Raw genomic sequence first — 6329 nt, 5'->3', positions numbered from 1 at the left:
CTGCTTTGGGGCGAGAATGTATAAAAGCAGAAAATGCTGCAAAACCTGGCTACCCCTTTTCTTTGTTATCCAGTTGCCTCATCCTGACCAATTTAAGGCATTTCAAGCTCCAAAGCATTGCTAGCTTTTCTGCTGGCGGGAGCTTCGTGCACGAATGTTGCGAGCCGATGGACTCGCGGACGTGCGGCAGCCAGGCTCCGTTTTCAGCTGATATGCCACACAGATTTCCTGCTGCTTTTTACAGGCCACTCACCTTCACCCTCGGATGCCGACTTGCCTTCTCCTCACTTCAGTTACCACATCCCTTCATCCTGCACAACGGGGAAGTGTGGCGACAGACTGAACGGCATCCTGTTTGGATGTAGGTACACCTTCACGGCGTCTCTTTTCGTTCTCCTGACACCACGACCAACACGCCAGGGTGGAGCTCAGGGAGATTAGAGATTGCGCTCTGTTGGATTCCGCCAGTACTTGCTGCTTGCACGGATTGCCCTTTGTTCGGCAAAGGTGGAGATTACTTCGACTCCCTCCGTTGGATGTCACTGGGCCTTCACAGCGTCTCCATTTCACCTGGTGACGACAGGGGACGGCTTGCCAGACGATGTCTCCCTGTTGTGTTTTACTGGTTCTGCATGCACAGACTCCACCGTGCTCGGCCAAGCTGGAGGTTTCTTGACCAACAGTGAGCGTAGACTAAAAGTTCCAAAGCACAGTCGAGCGCAGCAAGGTGCACCTGAATGTCGGTGGACGAGGAGGACAAGAGCCATTGCCGGAAAATATGGGCTATCGCTTCTCGGCCTTTTGGTTAAGATCAAGTGTAGTCTCATTTGATCGAGGGAAGCTGAGGATTTCGATGACGATCGTGGATTGGAGAACTCGGAGGGATTGAAGTCGTCCAAGAAGAAACGTTTGGAGCTTGGCTGCTATTGGTGGATCTACATGCTGGCCTAAACCTCGGGTTTAGGCCTAACGCCGATACAGTTTCACACCCAACGTACGAGCTATGGATGCAGCTGCATCCCGACCACCAGGCTGGGGCGTGCGAAACACTGTCCGAGTCACAGTGAAGAAAACGAATGGAGAGTCACCTTTGGACCGGAAACACTTCGTGAAGAAGGTGCTGCTCGAGTGCTGTGGGTTTAAAGCAACAGAGATCTTCTGCTTGCAAAACTTCCCCAAGAATGGTTTCTTTGATGTCACCTTCAAGAGCGTCGCAGCGTGCATCAAATTCTTGAACGTCTTCAAGGAAAAAGGTAACCAGAGTCCCTTGTCGATCCTGACTGCGGAACCTCTGTTTACGCTACCGGCACAGCGAAATCGGGTTGTTACACTGCACACGTACAACCCCCACGTCCCTGTATCTGATGTGCTCACGTTCCTCGCCAGGTACGCTGAGCTGAAAAGTGACAGCGTGCAAGTGAAAGACACCTTCGGCATCTGGACAAGTGAGCACCAGGTCAAGGTGACCCTAAGAACGGACAGCAACGGAGCCATCCTGCATCCCCCCTCCAATTTCGCTATTGGAGTAAATCGTGGCTACCTCTACTACGTGGGACAGCCACGAGTATGCCACACCTGTGGCAAAACGGGGCATGTTGCCGCAAACTGCAGTGTGACCTTCTGCAAGAACTGCAGGCAGGAGGGACACATGACTAAGGACTGCAAAGAAGACAAGTGCTGCAACCTGTGTGGGGAGGCCGGCCATCTTTACAGGGCCTGCCCGAAACGCGGGGCGACATACGCTGAAATCATCAGCAGCGGAGTTAAAAAGGCGACCAGAGAGGAGGTGCATACACCCTCCACCGAAAAAGACACCACGGCTCAGAATGAGGAAAAGCAACAAAAGGGCCCCCAACAAAAAGAAGAGGCCCCAGCACCTCCTGACAATCCAACCCCAGCCCCATCTGATGAGGAACACTCAATGGAAGAGGAAGAGGATGGGACAAAGAATAAAGAGCCCTGGGAAACAGTGAACAGGGACAAACGAAAGCGGAAACAAAAAAACAAACTGAAGAACCCCCCGAGGGGTAGCGGCAAAAAGCGACACCTCTCAGCCGGCGCACTTAGCGCCGACACCTCATCCGATGAGGGAAAACAGGACAAGAATCGGCCTCAAATAAAGAGGCAAAGCACCAACGTGGAACGGAAGGCACAGACCCCCCAGACCACCGACCGGGAAGGAAACAAGGTCACAGACCAACCCCCGATAGTAACGAGCAGCAACAACCCAGGTGAAGACCGGCCTGCAACCCCAACACCTACTGACTGCCATGACGAACGCCAGGGCTACATCACCCCCCCAATGCATCTGCATCAAAATCACGGGGCCAGTACGGATCAGAACAGCTTTCTCAGCCCTGCAACTGTGCTAAAGTTTGCGAGCACCACCGGCATGCTGGGGAACATCGAACAGCTGGAACAGCCAACTGTATAGACTCTGGACTCTTGAGACTGGTAAATCTATCTTTTTTATAATGGGTTTAAAAATTGCATCCATAAATGTGCGAAGCATCAAAGATACTTCGCGGTGTGTAGCCACACTCAACTATTTGGCAAATGTAAAAGCTGACCTACTGTTCCTGCAGGAGTGCGGAATTCCGCACCTCAGCAACTACAGGCGCTGGTCGAGCTGGTGGTCCCACGGGCCATCCATCTGGTCAGGAGGAAACGACTGCCGCTCCTCCGGCCTGGGTATTCTGCTGCGGGGAGGCAACTTCACCATCTCCGACGTTAAGGAGGTGGTGGGCGGGCGCCTCCTCGTAGCAGACGTGAAATACAAAAACACCCCTCTCAGACTTATTAATGTGTACGCCCCGGCCGTAAAAAGTGAGCGGCTGGCAGTTCTTCAGCAACTCCCACTGCTGTTGGCCACCTCCAAGCCGGTCATCCTGGGTGGTGACTTCAACTGCATCATCGATGCGGCTGGACGATCCAGCAAAGCCGACAGCAAACTAGACGCTACGTCCAGACTCCTGATGGAAACGGTAAAAGACGCCAAGCTGCTCGACGTCTGCAGCAACCCTGCAGACGGCGCGCAGCGTAGATACACATGGTCACCGCCAGACGGGTCCGTCCGCTCCAGGATAGACTTCTTTTTTGTGTCCCGAGCTTTCACGGTCAGGTCCACCGACGTAACGCCGGTGTTCTTCTCTGACCACTGCCTCCTACTGGCCGACTGCCACCTGCAGGAAGACCAGGGGGTAGGCAGGGGGACGTGGAAGCTAAATGTAAAACTGCTGACCCCTGAGAACATCGAGGAACTCAGGAGGGATTACAAAGGTTGGAGAACCGTGAAACCCCTCTTTGAGGCCCCACATCTCTGGTGGGAAGCAATCAAGGGGAATATCAAGAGGTTTTTCATCCTCAAGGGCGTTCAAAAGGTGAGAGAGAGACGAGGGGTCATGTCCAGGCTCCAGAAAAGTATGCAAAATTTGCTCCAGCTGCAGTCGATGGGGGTGGATGTCAAGGAGGATCTCCAAGAGGTGAAGAGCCAGCAAGCCTCGCTCTACACCTCGGAGGCCTCCAAGGTTATCTTCCGTTCCAGAGTCCGCTCCGTGGAGCAGGACGAAAAGTGCTCACGCTTCTTCTTCCAAAAGGTGCACAGAGAGACCTCTGTGATCAGCAGCCTGAAGGAAGAAGATGGCTCTGAAAAGTCATCGCAGTCTGACATCCTGAGGATCAGCCAATCCTTTTATGCCGGACTGTGTGACCTGAAGCCAACAGATAGCACTGTTTCCCAGACCTTCCTGTCGACTATCACGGAGGTCATAGGCGACAGCGAGCTGGAAAACCTGGACAAACCACTAACTCTGGACGAGCTGACAAAGGCCGCCAAGTCCTTCGAGACGAGTAAAACTCCCGGAAGCGACGGCTTACCGGTTGAGATGTATTCGGCTCTGTGGGACTGGATGGGCCCAGACCTGCTGGAAGTGTACGAGAGTATGCTTCTGGAAGGCAGCATGTCAGAGTCCATGAGGAAAGGCATCATCACCCTCATCTACAAACAGAAGGGGGAAAGGGAAGAAATTCGAAATTGGCGACCCATTTCACTGTTGAATGTGGACTACAAAATTCTAGCAAAGGTCATCGCCAATCGGGTCAGGTCTGCTCTGGAGTCGGTGATCCACCCTGACCAGACCTGTGCTGTACCCGGCAGGAAGATCTCTGATAGCCTCGCGCTACTCAGGGATACGATCGCCTACGTGCAGGACAGGGGGGTGGACACTTGCCTCATCAGCCTTGACCAGGAGAAGGCTTTTGACAGAATATCACACACCTACATGGTGGATGTGCTCTCCAAAATGGGGTTTGGGGAGGGAATTCGCAATTGGATCAAACTGCTCTACACAAACATCTATAGCGCAGTCTCAATCAATGGGTGGGAATCAGAAAAGTTCCAGATCAAATCTGGAGTCAGGCAGGGCTGCCCTCTCTCCTCTGCCCTTTTTGTGTGCTGCATAGAACCTTTTGCCGAGTCCATCAGGAGGGATCCGGGCATAAGAGGAGTGACGATCCCAGGCAGTGGAGGCATGCAAGTCAAGGCCTCCCTGTACATGGACGACGTTGCCGTCTTCTGCTCGGATCCTGCGTCTGTACGCAGGCTCTTAACCACCTGCGACCAGTTTGAACTGGCCTCTGGAGCCAAGGTAAACCGGGGCAAGAGCGAGGCCATGTTCTTTGGGAACTGGGCCGACCGGTCCTTTGTCCCCTTCACTGTCAGGTCAGATTACCTGAAGGTGCTGGGGATATGGTTCGGAGCTGCTGGGGCGTGCACCAAAAACTGGGAGGAGCGCATAGGAAAGGTAAGACAGAAACTGGGCTGGTGGGAGCAACGCTCCCTCTCCATTGCGGGCAAAACCCTGGTCATCAGGTGTGAGGTACTCTCGGTGCTACTGTACGTGGCGCAGGTCAGGCCCATAACCCGACCCTACGCCACAGCAGTCACCCGGGCCATCTTCAAATTTATCTGGCGATCCAAGATGGACCGTGTCCGAAGGGACACCATGTACAAACCTCTGGAGAAGGGAGGGCGGAACGTACCCAACGCCTCCCTCATCCTGTTGGCCACCTTTGTGTCCAGCTGCATCAAGCTGTGCGTGGACCCCCAGTATGCAAACACCAAGTGTCACTACATACTGAGGTTCTACCTGTCCCCGGTGTTGCGAAGGATGGGCCTGGCCTCATTGCCGCGGAACGCTCCAAGTAGTTGGACCGTACCGTACCACCTGTCCTTTGTGGAAAAGTTTTTGAAAGAAAACATCTTTGACCACAAGGCAATGAAGCAGTGGTCAGCACGTAATGTCCTCGAGGCCCTCAGGGAAAAAGAGACCGTGGAGGACGTTGGATGGTTCCCTGAGCAGACTGCCAGAGTCATCTGGCAGAACGCCTCATCACCAGAACTTTCAAACAAGCACCAAGACCTAGCTTGGCTGGTGGTGAGAAGGGCCCTCCCTGTCAGATTCTTCATGCACACCCGAAGGCTCTGCACCAATGCACGCTGCCCTCGGAGTGGCTGTGGGGGAAATGAGACGGTCACACACCTCCTTGTGGAATGTGCCTTTGCAAAGAAGGTCTGGAGAGAGATGCAGTGGTATTTGTCAAGGTTTATCCCAAATAGATCTGTGACACAGGACTCTGTGCTCTACGGACTGTTTCCAGGGACACACACCGAGACAAATATCAACTGCTGCTGGAAGGTCATCAACTCGGTGAAAGACGCTCTTTGGTCTGCCCGAAACTTGCTGATCTTCCAGTGCAAAGAATTGTCCTCGACCGAGTGTTGCAGACTGGCACATTCCAAGGTCCAGGACTACGTGCTGAGGGACGCACTCAAGCTTGGGGCAGCTGCCGCCAAGGCGCAATGGGGAAAGACCACTGTGTAAAGTCTTTCCAGCAAATGTACACCGAGGGGCGGGTAACAGTGTAAAGCCCCTCGGTCGGGGCAACCAACACTACAATGTATAAAACAAACATGCCACTGTAAATATTTAAGAAGGAATGGTAATGTAAAGAGTGATATGTGTACGACAATATCAAAATTGAATGGAAGAAAGTCAAGGCAACATGTAACCCTGCCGGAAATGTACAGTCAAGACAATTTGAAATGTTTCTGTAACGCTCATGATAAATTTTTATGAATAAAGTATATTTTTTTGAATAAAAAAAAAAAAAAAAAATCTGTTCTTATCAGTTTAATATCTGATATGTCCTCAATCTGGGGACCGAATATTAAATTGATTTTTAGGACTCGGAGATGTTTCAGGGGCTAGCTCCTTCCGCTCCACGCATCAACCTGGTCTTGCAGTGCTTCCAGGAATGGTGCCTTCATC

At 52.6% G+C, this 6329-nt stretch overlaps 1 non-coding gene across 1 annotated transcript; it reads left to right on the top strand.

Annotated features, from left to right (window-relative positions):
- The first annotated feature begins 6144 nt into the window (after positions 1 to 6144).
- Positions 6145 to 6329, top strand: LOC140397232 (U2 spliceosomal RNA). Its single transcript, XR_011936775.1, has one exon. It is a non-coding gene; the product is annotated as a U2 spliceosomal RNA (small nuclear RNA).

The sequence above is a fragment of the Scyliorhinus torazame genome, chromosome 20 (assembly GCF_047496885.1).
Source record: "Scyliorhinus torazame isolate Kashiwa2021f chromosome 20, sScyTor2.1, whole genome shotgun sequence".
Classification (NCBI taxonomy): Eukaryota; Metazoa; Chordata; class Chondrichthyes; order Carcharhiniformes; family Scyliorhinidae; genus Scyliorhinus; species Scyliorhinus torazame.
The sequence above is the reverse complement of the archived record's forward strand: the minus strand, read 5'-3'. Positions and strand labels throughout refer to the sequence as shown.